The sequence below is a fragment of the Nannospalax galili genome, unplaced genomic scaffold (assembly GCF_000622305.1).
Source record: "Nannospalax galili isolate Female #2095 unplaced genomic scaffold, S.galili_v1.0 scaffold820, whole genome shotgun sequence".
Classification (NCBI taxonomy): Eukaryota; Metazoa; Chordata; class Mammalia; order Rodentia; family Spalacidae; genus Nannospalax; species Nannospalax galili.
Genome location: NW_008346549.1, coordinates 212,274 through 229,250, shown reverse-complemented (window position 1 = coordinate 229,250; position 16,977 = coordinate 212,274). Strand labels below are relative to the sequence as shown.

The 16,977-nt window shown below is 45.8% G+C and overlaps 1 long non-coding RNA gene across 2 annotated transcripts in view; it reads right to left on the bottom strand.

The window, feature by feature from the left end:
- Window positions 1-11,905: 11,905 nt before the first annotated feature.
- Window positions 11,906-16,977, bottom strand: part of LOC108491317 — an 11,727-nt gene continuing 6,655 nt past the window's right edge. The window contains exons 2-6 of one of the 2 annotated variants that reach the window (XR_001872687.2): window positions 16,692-16,759; window positions 16,386-16,599; window positions 15,680-15,840; window positions 14,866-14,948; window positions 11,906-13,773 (exon numbers count right to left, since the gene is read on the bottom strand). This is a non-coding gene — a long non-coding RNA (uncharacterized LOC108491317). The remainder of the gene's footprint in view (window positions 13,774-14,865; window positions 14,949-15,679; window positions 15,841-16,385; window positions 16,600-16,691; window positions 16,760-16,977) is intronic. The other variant, XR_003851079.1, reaches the window with a different exon arrangement.

The window sequence follows — 16,977 nt, the reverse complement described above, 5'->3', positions numbered from 1 at the left end:
GAACATAACCCAGATGCCAGGGTAAGGGGCTCTTTTCTTTTCTCTGCCCCCCTTACTTTTCTTTGTCTTCTGCTCTGCCTCAAGAGGACAGTTCTGCACTTCTGATCTGAGTGCTGGAGTAGCAAATGGAAGCAGGTGGCAGTCTTAGGTGGAATCTTCTCTTCCCCTGGGTTCTAGTTCTTGTTACTGAGTCTCTGATTCTTTACGAGGCCTCCCTGGCCAGTCTCCAGTCCTCAGGTCTCTCTCCCTGCTGCCTTCTTATGCAGGCCTTAGATCTGGGACTATGGCAATTGCTCCTGGTAACCATGAAGCTCCTACAGCACCTTCTTTCACAGGCTCAAATGTCTATTGTTCTTTGGAGCCAACAAAAGCTCTGCACAGCCTAGCCAAATATCTACACTGAAAATATCAACAGTCCTTGTACTTCCTAAGAGAAACACTTTGGTGAGAGGCTAGACCATGTCTGGCCAGCATGATCTTGAATTCCTGACTGTGGCTGTGACTCTGGCCTAACCAGGCAGGGCATCCGATAGTTGCCTGTAGGGACTACCCTACTTGGCCTCCACGGACTGGGGTCATGGGTACATATCCACACAATTGTTCTGAAATTTCAGCATCTTTTCGTAGCCTGCTTTGGTCCTGTTTTGTGCGTGTGTGTGTGTGTGTGTGTGTGTGTGTGTGTTTGTTGTATATGCGGGTTTGGTTGGCCCTGAATCTGACCCCTCTGTTTACAATCCTTAGTGCTTGCTACTTGGTGATTTAGGAACAAAAGTGATCTTGTCAGATTAACCTGGGAGTTGGTCTGTGGGCCCCACTCCTCCTACTGACCCATCCAGTTCCTCTTTAGCTGCCTGACCTGGAGTGGACCCCAGGGCCTCCTATCCCAACGGCCCTTATACTTTGTGTCCCTTTTTCATGTGACCTCTCACATGCCCTCTCTTTTCTCTTCCTGACTCACCTTGCTCTTATATGCCCTTCCTTGATACACACCCAGGTTCCCTTCCAATATTTATACACAGGAAGAATCCAGAGTTCTGGGCCTCAATCCTCCAGGATACCAACCCATCTGGGAGACGGCTTATTAGCCAGATGAGGCACAGATGGGACTGATTTGTTAACATTTAAGCACATTAGAGCTCTTACAAACCTCTCCCTTTTCAGAAACAGCTTGCCTGAGGGTTTACAGGCTAAAGCATGGAATTGGCCCTTGTACTGAAAGCAGGGGTGTGAGGGACCAATAACTGAATGCCTGCTGCTTCAAGTGCTTTTCTAGTTCAGCCCCCTGTTGACAGAAGCTAAGTGACTTTCAAGGTTTCTCAGTTGATTCCCTTTGTCTTGTTACTTCTTGTGCTCCTGTGGCTTTCCAGCACCTTCTTAAAGTTGGGCCATAGTATTGGCGTTAGAGACATTCTTTCTCCTCCTCTTCCTCTTCTTCCTCCTCCTCTTCTTCTTCCAGCCTTTACTTTGAGACATGATGGAAAATATGGAAAATTCTTTTTTTTTGTTTTTTTTTTGAGACAGGATCTCCCTGTAGCCCCAGCTGGCCTGGGACTCACTATATAGACCTGGCTGACCTCGATCTCAGAGAGATCCTACTGCCTCTGCCTCCTGAGTTCTGGAATTAAAGGCGTGCGCCACCATATCTGGCATGATGGAAATTCTTATAGGTACACATGGAAAAGAAATCCAGACATGATGACTGGGTGAAAGTGATCTCATCAGAAAATGTAATGTCTGACAGCTAGTATTGAAGCTGGAGTTCTGGGAAGGTTACAGTATGCCACATCAGGGCTGGAGGAATGGATGATTACTGCTCCTCTCCTTCATCACCCTCTCCTTCAACAGGATCCACAGCACCTCTGGTTATGGAGTAGCCATGTCGTCATGTCTTAGAAAGCTCCCCTTCTTCTATCTCCTCACCCTCATACCACTGAATAGAGTCACACTTGGCATTCACTGAGTCAAACTTATAGTCCAGAGGAGCCCAGACCTTGGCAATGACTGTGGTATTGCACATAGTTCACTGTACCTGGCCAAGTGTCCACGGGGTTCCACAGTGGGAGGCTGATCACTAATTCCAACCTTGAAGTCTGTTACTCAAACTGAATGCTACACTTAGACTTGACAGTGGCAATGGAAGCACTGACATCTTGGGGAACCATATCATCACAGTACAGTAGGCAGCGGGCCATGTATTTACCACAGCTGGGGTCACACATTACCAATCTGGTTGCCTGACTCAAAGCAGGCACTGGTGATCTTTGATACAGAAATCTGTTTATGAGGCAAGGCAAGGGGTGCAGGTTTGTGATCTCAGCACTCAGTGACTTCCAGGCTGGCCTAAGCTGCATGATGACAACCTATCTCAAGCAAGCAAGCAAGCAAGGAGAGAGGGAGGTAAGGAGGGATGGAGGGAGGGAGGGAGAGAAGGAGGGAAAAGAAAGGGTAAGAGAGAGCCAGGTGTGGTGATACATGCCTTTAGTCCCAGTACTTGGGAGGCAGAGGCAGGCAGATCTCTGAGTTCAAAGCCAGCTGGGGATACAGGGAGACCCTGTCTCAAAAAGACAAGAAAGAAAGAAAGAAAGAAAAGAAAGAGAGAGAGAGGGAGAGGAGAGAGAGAGAGAGAGAGAGAGAGAGAGAGAGAGAGAGAGAGAGAGAGAGAGAGAGAGAGAGAGAGAGAGAGAGAGAGAGAGAGAGAGAGAGAGAGAGAGAGAGAGAGAGAGAGAGAGAGAGAGAGAGAGAGAGAGAGAGAGAGAGAGAGAGAGAGAGAGAGAGAGAGAGAGAGAGAGAGAGAGAGAGAACTGTAATAGAAGCTTCCTCAGCAGACATAGCAGTGAATAAGTGGCCAGAGAGAAGTGGATGCAGGGATGGAAAACCATAACCATGCTGGTCTGGAATTCTGCCCCATTCAGGACTCCATGAAATCTGAGAGAAGCTGTAATGGAAGATGCAATGTTGCCAAGAGGTAGTTAGGGTTGGTATAGGTTTGGGTGTTCAGAATTCAGGGCCCTACTACACTTGTCATAGATGGTCTCCATTGCCTACCATGAAGGCATAATCAATGCTCCAGAATGCTATGGGTAGTGAACAGGAGGTTGCAAGGCTGAGCCACAGCTATGGCAACTTAGGAGCTGAGTAAATAGAGAACCCCAGCTTGGACTTCTTGCCATAATAAACAGACATTCCATAAGCAGGGAGGTAAACCCATAGTCATTTCCCCACTAATGTTTCAGAAAACTAAGAAGCCCTGAAGACCTATTCATTGGCCAGCCAGCTTGTGAACTCAGTCCAAGATAATGTCAATCACCTTCCTGCCCATGGTGTAGTGGCTGCACATATTCTTTGACCATAATGAGTTGTTCTACTGGAGAGCTGGCAGTAAGTACCAGTGCAAACTTCATCAATGTCCATGGGTTTCAGGTCACATGCTCTCCAGTGCTTGTCTCACTGAAGAAGGAATTAAAGGAGTCATTTTCTCTTTCAGGGGTTTGTCACTCAGCATCTGGCTATTGAGCTGGATGCCATGTTCCAGGCAGCAGAAATCTCAGCAGACACTGTTAATCTGGAGAGCAGCCTGGCCAACATGGATGGAGATATAATCACACTTAGTGACTGGTTACGGGTTATGGGATGAAGGCAGTGGGAGTAAGTAAGCCAAGGGTCCAAGGCAAGTAACGCACTTCAGAGGTATTCATATGTGTAGCCCCACAGGTGGGGATCTGGCTCTGCGGGCACATTAGGCAGGCAGAAAGGGAAGGAGAAAAGGCCCTCTGATGCTATCTGCTTCCCTTTTGAGACAGATGAATATCAGTATCTCAGCATCCTCTGGCACAAATGGTTTAATATGGATGGCAATACCCTTTATACATGACATAATCAGTGGAGCATAGTGGCACATGCCTATAATCCCAACACTTGAGAGGCTGCTGTGAGTACAAGGCCAGCCTGGGCTACATTGTGAAACTGTCAAAAAAAGAAAAAGAAAAAAGAAAGAAAAGAATAAGGAAGAGAAACTGAATAACTCTAGAGACAAAAAGGCCAAAAGTATAAAACCAACCCCTCCCAACAACCAGACCTTCACTACTCAGAGCCTGACTCAGTGATCTAAATCTAAGATACCTTATATAATTAGAGTCTAACTCCTAATGCTCCTGGTGCTTCATCCCAATGGCCAATCTGAGGGAGGACAGGCAGTGTTATAAAATGTACTCCCTAAAAAGATAGTGAGCTGCCCATCACTTATCTACTCAAATAACAATCTCACACAAATAGTCCATGAGCCAAGGCCAAATAACTTCTCTTAACTGCTACAAAGGATCCCTTATCCTTCAAGAATCTCTTTCTCTTCTCTCTCTCTCTCTCTCTCTCTCTCTCTCTCTCTCTCTCTCTCTCTCTCTCTCTCTCTCTCTCTCTCTCTCTCTCTCTCTCTCTCTCTCTCTCTCTCTCTCTCTCTCTCTCTCTCTCTCTCTCTCCTGCTATTCAATTCCATGCCTTGAGTTTCTCCTTCCCAGCACATTTTGGTGGCCTGCCCAGAGATCTCTCTTCTGGCCTCCCTTGGCCTCTCTTTACTGTGGTGCTCAGGTGGTCGGCCAAGCAGCGCATGAGCTACTGAAGGTCTCTGGCTGAGGCAGCTCTCCAATGAGACCTGCAGACCTTCTGGATATGAGTCCAGACTGCCATTGCCCATTGGGGTCTGAGCTAAGGAATTCCTTTTAGCCCCTTGGGGAAGCCTTACTTCACATTTGCAATTGACAGATCCTCAGAGTGGCCCTTTGGCGGGACCTGAAGGCAACAGAAAAAGGTAGGCAGATACAATCTGCAAAGCTAAGGGGTGGCTTTTCTTCCTTCTAAGAGCCCCTCATTCTCAGGGTGTGGCACGGGACAGCAACAGCTTGTCCAGGGCAAATGCACACATCACAGATTCTTCCCTCCCCTCACTCCTTTCCCTGTCCTAGCAAATCGCCACTGCTCTTCAGAGCCAAGAGGGAGCAGAACATGTGGCTCACGTGTTTGGGGCTTCAGTTTTCCAACTCAGCTACCTGACTCTGCTCCCCTCCATCTTCTGTGACCTTCTCAACCTCTGGGACCTCTCCTCCCTCCCCTCCGCCCTTGACACTCTCTCAGCTCCCCTCCTTACATGGGTGTTCTCTCTCTCTCTCTCTCTCTCTCTCTCTCTCTCTCTCTCTCATACACTTACTTGGGAACTTCATACAGGGATTTCAAGAAACAGTCTAAAGTTACCCCTTTTCCCTTGAAACATTTCTCACTAACACTAATAAGCTTACTTCTTTAACCTAAACCTCCACGATAATTTTCACCTTTTTCCTTTTCAGCTTCACTGGGCCCCTCTCAATGCTGAGGTAAAGTTCTTTGCCTTTTTTTTTTTTTTTTTTTTGGTATTTTTGAGACAGGGTCTCCCTGTAGTCCCAGCTAGCCTAGAACTTGCTCTGTAGTCCAGGCTGACCTTGAACTCACAGAGATCTGCCTCTGCCTCCCAGAGTGCTGGGACTAAAGGTGTACACCACCATGCCCAGCTAGTTCTTTGTCTTTGAGATGTAAATTTTCTACCTTGTTTCTACTAAGGATACACTCTGACCTTGGAAATGTTTTTAAATTTATTTATTTTTAAGATTTTTTAAATTTTGAGACAAGGTTTTACTATGTAGCCCCAGCTGACCCAGAACTTACTACATAGGCCAGGCTGACCTCTAACTCACAGAGATCTGCCTATCTCTGCTGCACACCTGGCTTAAATGCTCTTAAATATTAATACAGGGTGGGAGAGATGGCTCAGCCTTTAAGAGAACTTGCTGCTCTTCCAGAGGACTGGAGTTCAATTCCCAGCAACCATGTTGAATGGCTCAAAACTGCCTATAACTCCAGCTTCTGGGGGATCCAATGCCTCTGGCCTCCATGGGCGCCTGCACTCATGTGCACATAACCACCCACAGACATACATACATAATTTTCAAAATTTTCAAAAATAAAATCATTTTTAATGTTTTTTTTTGAGACAGGGTCTGTGCTATATAGCTCCAGTTGGCCTGGAACTTGCTATGTAGACCATCCCAGGCTGGCCTAATCTCACGCTCTGCCTGCCTCTGCCTCCAGAGTGCTGGGATTAAAACTGTGTGCCAACCATGTCTGGCCTAAGATTTTTTAAAATTTATTTTACTTGTATGAGTGTTCTGCCTGCATGTATGCATGGCTGGTGCCACAAGATATAAAAGGGCATCAGATCCCCAGGAACTGGAGTTACAGGCAGTTGTGAGCTGCCATGTGGTGCTGAGAACTAAAACCAGGTCCTCTGTACAAGCAGCAAGTGCTCCTAACTGCTGAGCCATCCCCAGTACCATATTTAATTAATTTTTAATTAGCTTACAAAATAGCAGGTTTTCTTACAGACCTAGTTTGGCTGATCCCCTCTTCTTCCTCTCCCCTTCCTTCCTGACCCCCATCTCCACTTATATACCCTTCCACACCTCAGTATGCTCTTTTCCACTTCCATATCACTGTTCTTTTACCCTCCCTACTCCTTTCCCTTTAAGTCTCTTTTCTCCCCTATCTCATGGTCCCCTTTCCAGTTTCCTAGCCTCTATACACACTCACTCCTACATAAATACACACACACACACACACACACACACACACACACACACACACATATATATTAGAGGCTAGGATCTGTGGAGAAGATAGAACATGTGGGATCTCTCTCTGAGCCTGGGTTACATCACTTAATATAATATTTTCCAGTTCCATCCATTTTCCTGCAATTGTCATTTCATTTTTCTTTACAATTTAGTAAATTTACATTGTGTATATGTGTTAGGTAACTAGATAAGCTTTACCAGACTTAAAAGCCATTGAGGGTATCCCTCCCTTGAGGCAGTTACCTGCAGATCTTACTAATACACCTACCTGGTTTTATGAGTTGTGACTCAAGCATAACTTCCCTTTTCCTTTCCTATCTATCTAAGCATACTTACCCTGACACTCTGAGTATCTTTACTTTCTCTGAAGACACCCCCTCCCTCATCCAGCTGATTGCTGACCTCTGTTGCTAAGCTTGCCTATTTTCTTGGACCTAACTCAAAAGGCATGGCTCTCTCTCCTCCATTTCTTCCTCTCCCTCCTCCTGGCAGTTGACAAGGTTTACAGCTTGCCTGCCCAGTATTTTTCTTTCAAATACTAATAAAATTACCCTGCGCTTTCTTCTGAGTCTGTTTTTAAATTCTTTTATCAATGAGACTAAGAACCTACAAGAAAGGAATGCCAACTCCCTAGTAATATATGTACCACATTTTTCTTATTGACTCATTTGCTGATTAACAGCTAAGCTGATTCCATTTCATAAGCTATTATGATTAGAAAAGCAATAAACACAGATGTGCAAGTATCTCTGAGGTAGGATATAGAGTCCTTCCTCCATGGTCTCTGCTTCAGTTTCTGTCTCCAGCTTCTTGCTTTAAGTTTCTGTCTGACTTCCCTCAAAGATAGACAGTGCCTTGGAAGTATAAGATGAAATAAACCCCTTCCTCCCCAAGTTGGTTTTGGTCAGAGTATTTTATCACAGCAATAGAAAGCAAACTAGGACAGCATCCACTGGAATTCGAGGTACAGAAGGTTGTGAGCTACCATGTAAGTGCTAGGAACTAAACCTGGGTCCTCTACAAGAGCAGCAAGTGCTCTTAACTGCTGAACTATTTTTTCCAGACTCAAGATTTTATATTTTACCAAGATAATTGCTTATAGTTTTATTGAATTTGTCAGACCTCTACTTAGGAAACTGAGTAACAGAGTAAGGATTTATTTTAAAATCTATTTTTGTCAAGCTTTGTCTAAATACTATACAATAGAGTTTAAATCACCATTCTTTCTTTAATACTGGTGTCATTGACCTTCTTGGTGTCCATCAGCTGAGAGGCCAAAATCAGTAAGGATAAAGGGGTTAAGAGGACAGCCAGTATTTTGTCCCTTGCCCCCAGGTCAGCCAGGTCCCCAAGGACCAGGGGATAATAAGACACCTTTAAAAAGGTTCTACAGCCTAGTAAGCTACCTATCCTCTTTCTCAGAGAGGTCATGGGACCCCAGAGATCAGTCTCTAACCAGCATACATTCTGCAAAGAGGAGCATTAACTTCAGGGTAAAACATCCTCTGTGCTTCCAAGAGAAGCCGCATGGTCAGCAAGATCCTAATGCACTGAAACAGATGACACAACTGGTAAGGGGAAACTGAAGAAGCCAAGAAGTTCCTGCCAAGTCCTTAAAGTAACCATTGAGGATCCTCAACTTACCATAACAAAAAGGTTAATTTTTGCCACTTGTATATTCAATAGGCAAAAACTGTATATTTCCTATTCGATAGGAAAGTATAGCCTAAAATAGTTAATATTAGAAAATAAAATTCTACCAGCCTCGACCAAGATTCTCATACTGACCTGGTTCATCTGGGGACCCAGTGTTCTAAAGTTCTACAATGAAGAGTCATCCAAGCTTTGGCAAACTCAAAAACCCTTTCTAGGTTCTTCAAACTCAACTCAAGAGTCCACTACTCAGTCTCAGAGAACAAAATCAACAAGTCCCAGAGTTCTGTTTCAAATCACAGTGCTTGTCGCGAGCCGGGACTCTGTCCAGCAGAGTCCAGGAAAGAGACACAGACACCAAGGTGAGGTTCAAGCTTCTGTTTCTCTTTCTTCCTTTATTCTCTCTTATTCTCTCTCATATTCTCTTCACTATGATGCTGTCCTTATGATGCTGTGTTTTTCATGATGCTGTCTCCTACCTCTGTCTGTCTCTCTGTCTGTCTCCTATTACACACTTCAGCTCTTTATATAGCGTTTCCAACAGCCCTCCCCCCAGCCGGTACCAATCAGGGCTCACACACGTGCAGCGGCCAGGCAGAGTGTAGCCCACAGGCACTTAGCAAGATCATCAGGCTGGCAGCACCTGTTTTGGGGCTCACCATACTTCAAAGTTGGGGTAAACAAGCGGGATTCACGAGCCTTGGCAATCAGCCAAGAGTTGAAGTAAACAGCACGAGGTTTGGCAGCCAGCCAGGGCTCCATCTTTGGCTGGCTCGGCTGTGCTCGCTTCCCACAAGTGCTAACTATAAAACCTTGCCAAACTAAATCTTGCAACCTTCCTGTCAGATGTGAACCCTGAGGCTTCGCTGCAACACCCCTGTTTGTAGACAACTGGCCTTCCCTGCAGTGTTAGTCTTTTATAGGTGCAGGGTTCCCCACACCTTGTGGCCCATTTCCAAAGCCTTTTCAACCCTTTGTTAGGCTAATCCTAGAGGAGCCCTCAGACCCTCTCCCATTTTACAGCCTGTCTAGTTGTAGAAGAGCTAAGTACCTCAGGCAAAATTGGCAAATAGATTTCACTTACATGCCCCCATGCCAGGGACTCGAGTATCTACCAGTTCTTGCAGATTCCTTTATCAGGTAGATGGCCTCAGAAGTAACCACTGTCCTCAAAACACTATTTCTTTCTTTGGGCTCACCCAGTCTCTACAATCTGGCTTTCACTTCAACTACCACTCAGAAAGTAAGCAAAGCTCTCAAAATTAAATATTCTCTCCATGCAGCCTGCAACTCCCACTCTTCTGGAAAGGTTGAAAGGGGCTAATCTAACACCCAAGAGCTCTCACCTGGCTCACACTTGCGACAACAGTCTTGGCCCACTCTTAATTCCACTTTTAAGATCCCACATTACATTACTCCCACCCCTTGAGGTCCTTTACAGTAAGCCCTTCCTGCAGACATATCTCCTGCTGGATCCAGAGACTCGTCATCTGTCTCACACTAACAATCAGCTCCTTACTGTTTGGACCTAGCCTAGCAATGTGTGATGCCTTACACAAATAATTGAGTCTAACTCTTTTCTTTAATGTGTTTTGTCTGCATGTATATAAGTGCACCATGTGTCATGCAATGCCTGTGGAGGACAGAAGAAGGTGTCAGATCCCCTGGAACTGGAGTTAAGGATGGTTGTTAGCTGCCATGTGGTGCTGGGAATCAAACCTGGGTTCTCTGCAAGACCAGCAAGTGCTCTTAACCCCTGGGCCATCTCTTCAACCCCTAGAGTCTAACTCTTACTGACCCCAGTACCTCACACCAAATGGCCAATCTCAGGAAAGACAAAAAGTGTTATAAAACACAGCCTGAAAAGATAGTGGGATGTTCAAACGGCCCAAGAGATAAGACCAAGGAAATTCTATTAACTGCTATAAAAGAACCCAATTGCCTCTCAGGGGGCAAATCTTATTTTCTCGCTCTCTCTTTCCTCTCTTCCTTTCCCTCTTTCCTCTCTCTGAATTTTCCCACTGTGTCTGTCTCATAACATATAGTCTTTATTAAAACTTTTTATGTAGTTGTATATCTACTGGTGAGCCCACCAGGCACCATTTGACAGTTCCAAACCTGTAGTGACACAGATGACTCTGGTTAAACTCAGTGAATCACAAAACAAAATGAAAAGACATGAATATGGGAAGGGGACTTATAGAGAGGAAGGGGACAGTGGATGAGGGTGGGAAGGAAATGGGAGAGGGTGAGGTATGAGAGTAATCAGAATTCATTGTATATATGTATGAAATTGTCAAAGAACAAATTTAATAAAAAGTATCAATTATGGTCTGGTAAGGGTAGGGGGTGAGAGTAATCAGAATTTATTTTATATATGTACGTATGAAATTGTCAAAGATCAAATGTAATTAATAAAAAAAAAATCAATTCTGGTCTGGTAAATACTTTTTTACCCCCACACCTTGGGCTCACTATTCTCAGAACCACAGAAACAAAAATTGCATCATTGGTAAGACCCTTCCCAAATATAAATGGGGGGTAGGAACTGAAGAGATGGCTCGGCCACTAAGAGCACTGGCTGCTCTTATAGAGGACCCAGGTTCAGTTCCCAGCACCAACATGACATCTAATAACTGTCCATAACTCCATTTTCAGGGGATCTGACACCCTCTTCTGGATTCTGCAGACACTGTATGCACATGGTACACTTACATACATGCAAGTAAAACACTCATATGCTTAAGATCAAAATATATAAAAATTTAAAAAACAAATATAAATGACAAGTGTCTCCCATGCCCCAACCAGATAGAGACCTCCTTTAAGGCAAGAGTCCCTCGGTGTTTAAAAAAAAAAAGACATTCTATTTATAACCTAAAGAAGCCCAGCCTGGGCATAAGATGAAGAGAACTGACACATGTGAAGAGGACCTAGGGCAATGGGGGGAATCTTCATTCCCTTAATGAGATATGCACCCCAAAGCACCCCCAACTTCGTGCAGTTGTAGTCAACCTCATTTGCTGAGCCCACCTGCTTTCTGTCTTCTCAGAAAGTCTAGTGTTCCCACCCCCTCTTTCCATCTCCATCCTTCTAGCATCTGCCAGGGTCATAAGCATGCTTGCCCTGTCATTAAGGGCACTTTCTCTCTCCCTGATTCCAATAAACTGTCCTCAAGTTCCCTTCTGCATCTGTTTCTACATTCCTTTATCTATGTGCAGAAAAGACTGTGTCCCACACCCTGCAATACTTCCCAGACTCTGGAGGAAGCCTGCCCCCATCACCAGCCTTGCAGACATTAGCAGACAGTGTCTCTATTGTCCTCAGCACTGCCTCTAAGATTGCTGGGCATACTGCTTAGGGGCAGCCAAGACTAGCAAAGAAACAAAACCCTCATCCAGAAAACGACCTTCAGTCCTGAACATGTGATCAGTTAAAGTTCCCACCTCCCCCGTACTCCCTCCCCTCCCCTCCTGGTGCTTTGCACTCAAGCACTGCATCGCTCCTTCATCTCTCTTAAAGTTCACCCCCTTTGTCTTCTGTTCACCTTTCCTTAAAGCTTATATCATTACTGTTTAACAAACTTTTGGAAACACCTGTAGATAGAATCCCATGCTTTTTGAGTCTTTATTGTACTCCACTTCAGACAGATCCATCTTTCGGATTTACTTGAAGGCTATTTACACCCCATTCAGGTTTTCTAAAAACACTGAAAAACAAAGATACCAGGAAGAGTCTGTTAGATCTCATGAGGATCTACATTCAAGTTTACGGGCATCAGACATCTCTCCAGGAGTAGACCAGCCACTGAGGATAGGGGTGGGGGGCGTTGCAGTGTGGGAAAGGGCTGCAGCCAGGCTTCCTCTTTTCTCCTGGTTTCTCTGTTGCTACTGGGCTAATCATTTGTCTAATCAACTGTCTGTGGGGACACTCCCATTGAAAGTGTGCTGGCAGAGGCAGACTGCTTTCAAGTCTAGAATAGAGCCTCATTCCAAACTTTGCCAAGAAGTGTATCCCAAGGTGATCTTAGTTTGGGCATTCTGTGTTGACTCAGACAGAATGTGGAAATCTATTTCTGCCCTTAAAACCTCCTGTGTGTGTGTGTGTGTGTGTGTGTGTGTGTGTGTGTGTGTGTGTGTGTAAGGGTTCTGCAGGTTTCAAGAGCTGTTGCAATGCCAGACAGGCTGTCTGCCCCCTTAGATGACCTGTGTGCTATGTCACAACCCACCATCTCCTGAGGGTTAGCGAAGCTCAGCTGCTGTGCTAACTCCTTCCCGCCATCCCTTGGCCTGTTTGTCTTGAGTACTGCAAGCTCTGCAGAGGAGCACTTCTGCATCTCATGGTGCCACTGGGCACACACAGGTCATCTAAAAGGGGGATGAGGCTATCTTTGATTCCAGTCCTTTTTAGGCCCCTCAACATTTCAAGGTAAAAGTTTGTGGTCAAGATGCATGTTCACTGTGAGACTTCCTCAGAGCCCCTGTTCTTTGTCAACACACTGTTGAGGAATAACTGGCCAAAATGATAGATCCCCAAAATCACTGCAGGCCCCTGGTACCAAGTACAAAGACAGCAATAGTGGTCTTCTAACCTGGTGTTATGGGGACCCCTACTCTCTAGAAAGTTGTCTTCACCCTGTTTATGAGTGCGTTGGTGAGTCTTGTGACTGGTGTTGATGAATCTCTGTGATTGTTGAGTGTTGATAAGTGAGTCACTGTGATTGATAAGTGTTGATAGGTGAGTCACTGTGATTGGATGAGGGCAGCATGGCCAGTGTTCTGTTGTTCACTTCCAAGTGTGGTTCTCAGGGGCTCCTGGTATAAGACTCCATAACTCTGCTTGCACATAACAGCCTCTGGCAGTGTCCTGTGTCACAGTGATGGCACCCTCTAACCAAGAGGCTGCCGAAGGCCCCTACAGTGTCTTCACTAGAGATGTGTGGACTGTGTATACCATGAATGGTGGCTTAGCAGTGCAAAGGTAACAGCAGTCACCTCATTACTACCTGGGATTCAGGCCTCTCCTGTCCGTCTCTTCATTACACTCCACCTGTCTCATAGCCCAGCCTACATTTGACTTTCCCGAAGAACCCTTTGTTGCTCTAACTGCTGAGGCACACACTGCTCTGTAACCACAATGCTTGGGGCAGAGCTAGCCTTTCATGAGGGTCTACTTCAACCCAAGGGCATGTTGAACATGGAATTTTGGTGGACAGAGCTTACAAAGAAAGGCCAGGAGTGACAAAGCTAGGCACATATCCAGGGAGATTTTCTGGAAATAAGATATAGAAGCTGGATGAGTGGGAGCCACGGGAGGGAAGAGTATGTTGGGCAGAAGGAACAGCAGGAGCGGGCCCTTGGATGTCAGAAAGCATCTTCACCACAGGGTCTCTTCCTATGTTGCCACTTCAGAATTCATCATCAGCGAGTCTGTGCTGGGTTATAGTGCATCCACATTATAAGCCCTGCTGTGAGGATATAATTGTAAGATTAATTTTGTAGGCTGGAAAGGCTTTTAAGGGCTATGGTATTGTGTGGACAAGGGTCAGATACTTGTTCAACCATCACCCTTCACAATAGTCTTGCCTGCCTTGCCAACAGCTTCTCCCTAGTCACCTCATTACTACCTGGGATTCAGGCCTCTCCTTGCTTTGTTTTCAAACTTAGAAATTCTTCATGGTAAATTATGTGATATGAAACCACTATGTACATTATGGGATCATAAATCATGAGAGATGACAGAGTACCAGGGTGAAGATGCCCATGGTGGCCATAGTATTGTGCCATGCTGTCCAACCCAACCTTCCTATACAAACATTGGCTTCAGGACACCCTCAGAGGCCAAAGCCCACTCTCCTGCCCTCTTGCACGCTACTGCCTCGCACATGTGCAAGGGACCTTTATCTCATGCAGGTGACAATAGCCTCAGTTGCCAGTATGTCTGAGAAATTTGAGACAATCCTATTAGTGGAAGAATTCTAAATTTTGGATGAATTTCAAACTATTGTGTAAAATGAATCAGTGATCAAACAAGCAAATAAAGGCTGAGATTAGAAAATACTGACAACAAGAGCAGGAACCTAGGGAAGAATTTGGTCTGACTTTTTATCAGCCTGAGGATCTCACATGCAGAGGACCCTGTCACCTGCACAAGCGTCTCTCTTCTTCCCAAGAGGGAATGTTTCAATTCATGGGAAATGGCTGCACAATAGATGTGATATGCTATAGGGAACTCATCCCAAACCCAAGGATGAACTCAAGGTTGCTCATCTCTCTGCTAGAGGCCAGGCAGAACTAGGGGAAAGTGCTCTTCCAAACCGTGTGTAGGATAATGAGGACAAACCTGCCCTGACCAGAGCACAAATTTACATTCATGAGCATGGTGTTAAAAATGCTCAGGTCAGTAATGTAACTATAAAGTGATTGCTAGCAGTAAGTGACCTCAGCTGTTCACCAGAGACGAGAAGAAATCCTTCTAGGAAGTACTTGTCTTCCAGCAGGCCTTTAAAGAATTCTAACAGAGACCTGAGGATGTACCAAATGCTCAGTTGGTAGCATACCTTTCTATCATATGTGAAGCCCTGGGTCAATCCCCAATACAACATAAAGTGGGCTTGGTAGTGCAGGCCTTGAATCTCAGCACCTACAAGGTAGAAACAGGAGGATTAGAAGCTTAAAATCATCCTTGGCACATTCAAGGCCATGCCTTAAGTCTATGGGCATGCCTGTGGTGGGTTATATTAATTTCATTAATTGAGATGGAAAGACTACTCACTGCAAATGGCACCATTCCCTGACTAGTGTTCTGGACTGTATTCATGGAAAAAGAAAATTGAGGGGCCTGGAGAGATAGCACAGAGGTTAAGAACACTGACTGTTCTTGCAGAGGACCCAAGTTCGAAACCCAGTACCCACATGGCAGCTAACAACTGTCTGTAACAATTGTCAGTTCAAGGAGATCCAACAGCCTCTTCTGTCCACCTCAGGCATTGCATGACATGGGTGCACTTACCTACATGCAGGGAATACACGCATACACATAAAATAAAAATAATAAATAAATTTTTTTAAATAATAAAAAGAAAAAAAGAAAAGAAAATTGAGCAGCAGCATGGATCTGTCCATCTGTTTCCTAGGTGTGGATGTGATATGACCACCTGCCTCCAGCTCCTGCTGCCTTAACTTCTCTGCCATGAACTTGAACTGCAGCTAAGAGAAACCAGCTCTCTCTTAAGTTGCTTTTGTCAGAGTATTTCATCACAGCACCAAGAAAAGAAACTAAGACAGAGATCAAGCACATTTTCAAAAGTACCAAATAACTATGACACACATATTTTGAAGAAAACCCCAAATGGGTTTAGCACCATTACGGACCAGCTGAATGGTGCTTAGTGCTCAATCTTGTGGTAATTCTGTGCTGAGGTGCAGATGAGATGTCAGACATGTTGCTGGCACTGTTGGAGATTTGTGAACTTCTGAGCCCAAGAGCAAACCTTCTGTGTAGTTAGTAGAATCTCAATGCCAATCTTCAGAAGCTGTGGAAGGATAGCAGGGTTCTACAGTTGGTGATTTGGTGGTAGGAGCTGGGAGTGGAAGTGAGCAGTGCTTCCCTGGGCCAAGGGGAGGATGCCACACCGAGTAAAGGTGGGTGGGGTTGAGGCCAGGTTGGAGGTTATTAAGTGGGTTGAAGATCTTAGAACCACTTGTAGTCTCTGGGCTGTGTGGTAATGGGGTCTTTGGTGGTTGGGGTGGTGAGGAGACAGGCTCTGGGTGTTGCTATTTGTCAGAGGGAGGGTTTCTGGGGATGCCTATGGGGGTGGAGGTTTGCAGCGGAGCCACCCATGTGCTCCAGGTGTTGGCAGGGAGCTGATTTCAGGGTTTGGGGGCTATGGCAGGTGGGTGGCAGCAGCCTACCTGGGTCTCCAGGTCACCTGGGGTGACTGGTGAGTCTCTGGTGTGCAGCCAGTTTGGGACATGAAAATCCCAAAGGGAAGGTGGGAATTAGGAAGAGGTGAGGGTTACTGGGAATCAGTGGCTGTGGTGGGGATTTGGAGTGATAGCTGGGAGGCGGGCAGCCTACCTGGGTCTCCAGGCCATGTAGGACACCTGGAGATGCTTTGTTGAAGCCAGCTAGGCTCAGCCATTCCAAAGGGAGGGAGGGAATCAAGAAGAGGTGAGGATCCCTGGCACGTGGTGGGAGACACAGGAGGACAGAGGCCGCAGACTTGGATCTCCAATCCAAGTGGGGTAACTGGAGAGTCCCTGGTGTGCAACCTCTGACTGGGAAGGCAAATCTCAAATGAAGGGAATCAGGAAGAGGTGAGGATCACTGGTAAGCAGTGGCAGCAGAGATCTGGGGTGATAGTGGCGGGGAGGGGCAGCCTACCTGGGTTTCCAAGCCACTTGGGACAACTGGAGAGTCCCTGGTGTGCAGCTGGCAAAGGACAGGGAATTCTGAAGGGAGAGAGGAGGTCAGAAAGAAGTGGGGATCCCTGGCAAATGGCTGCAGTGGTGCTTTGGGGTGACATGGGGGGACAGAGGCCCCAGCTCTGGGTCTCTTGGCCACATGGGGTGACTCAAAAATAAATAAATGTTTTAAAAATAAGATAAATACCTTCAGTCGAGTTGTTGGCTAGGATAGATAAAGGCTCTTCCAGACAGTAACCCAACAT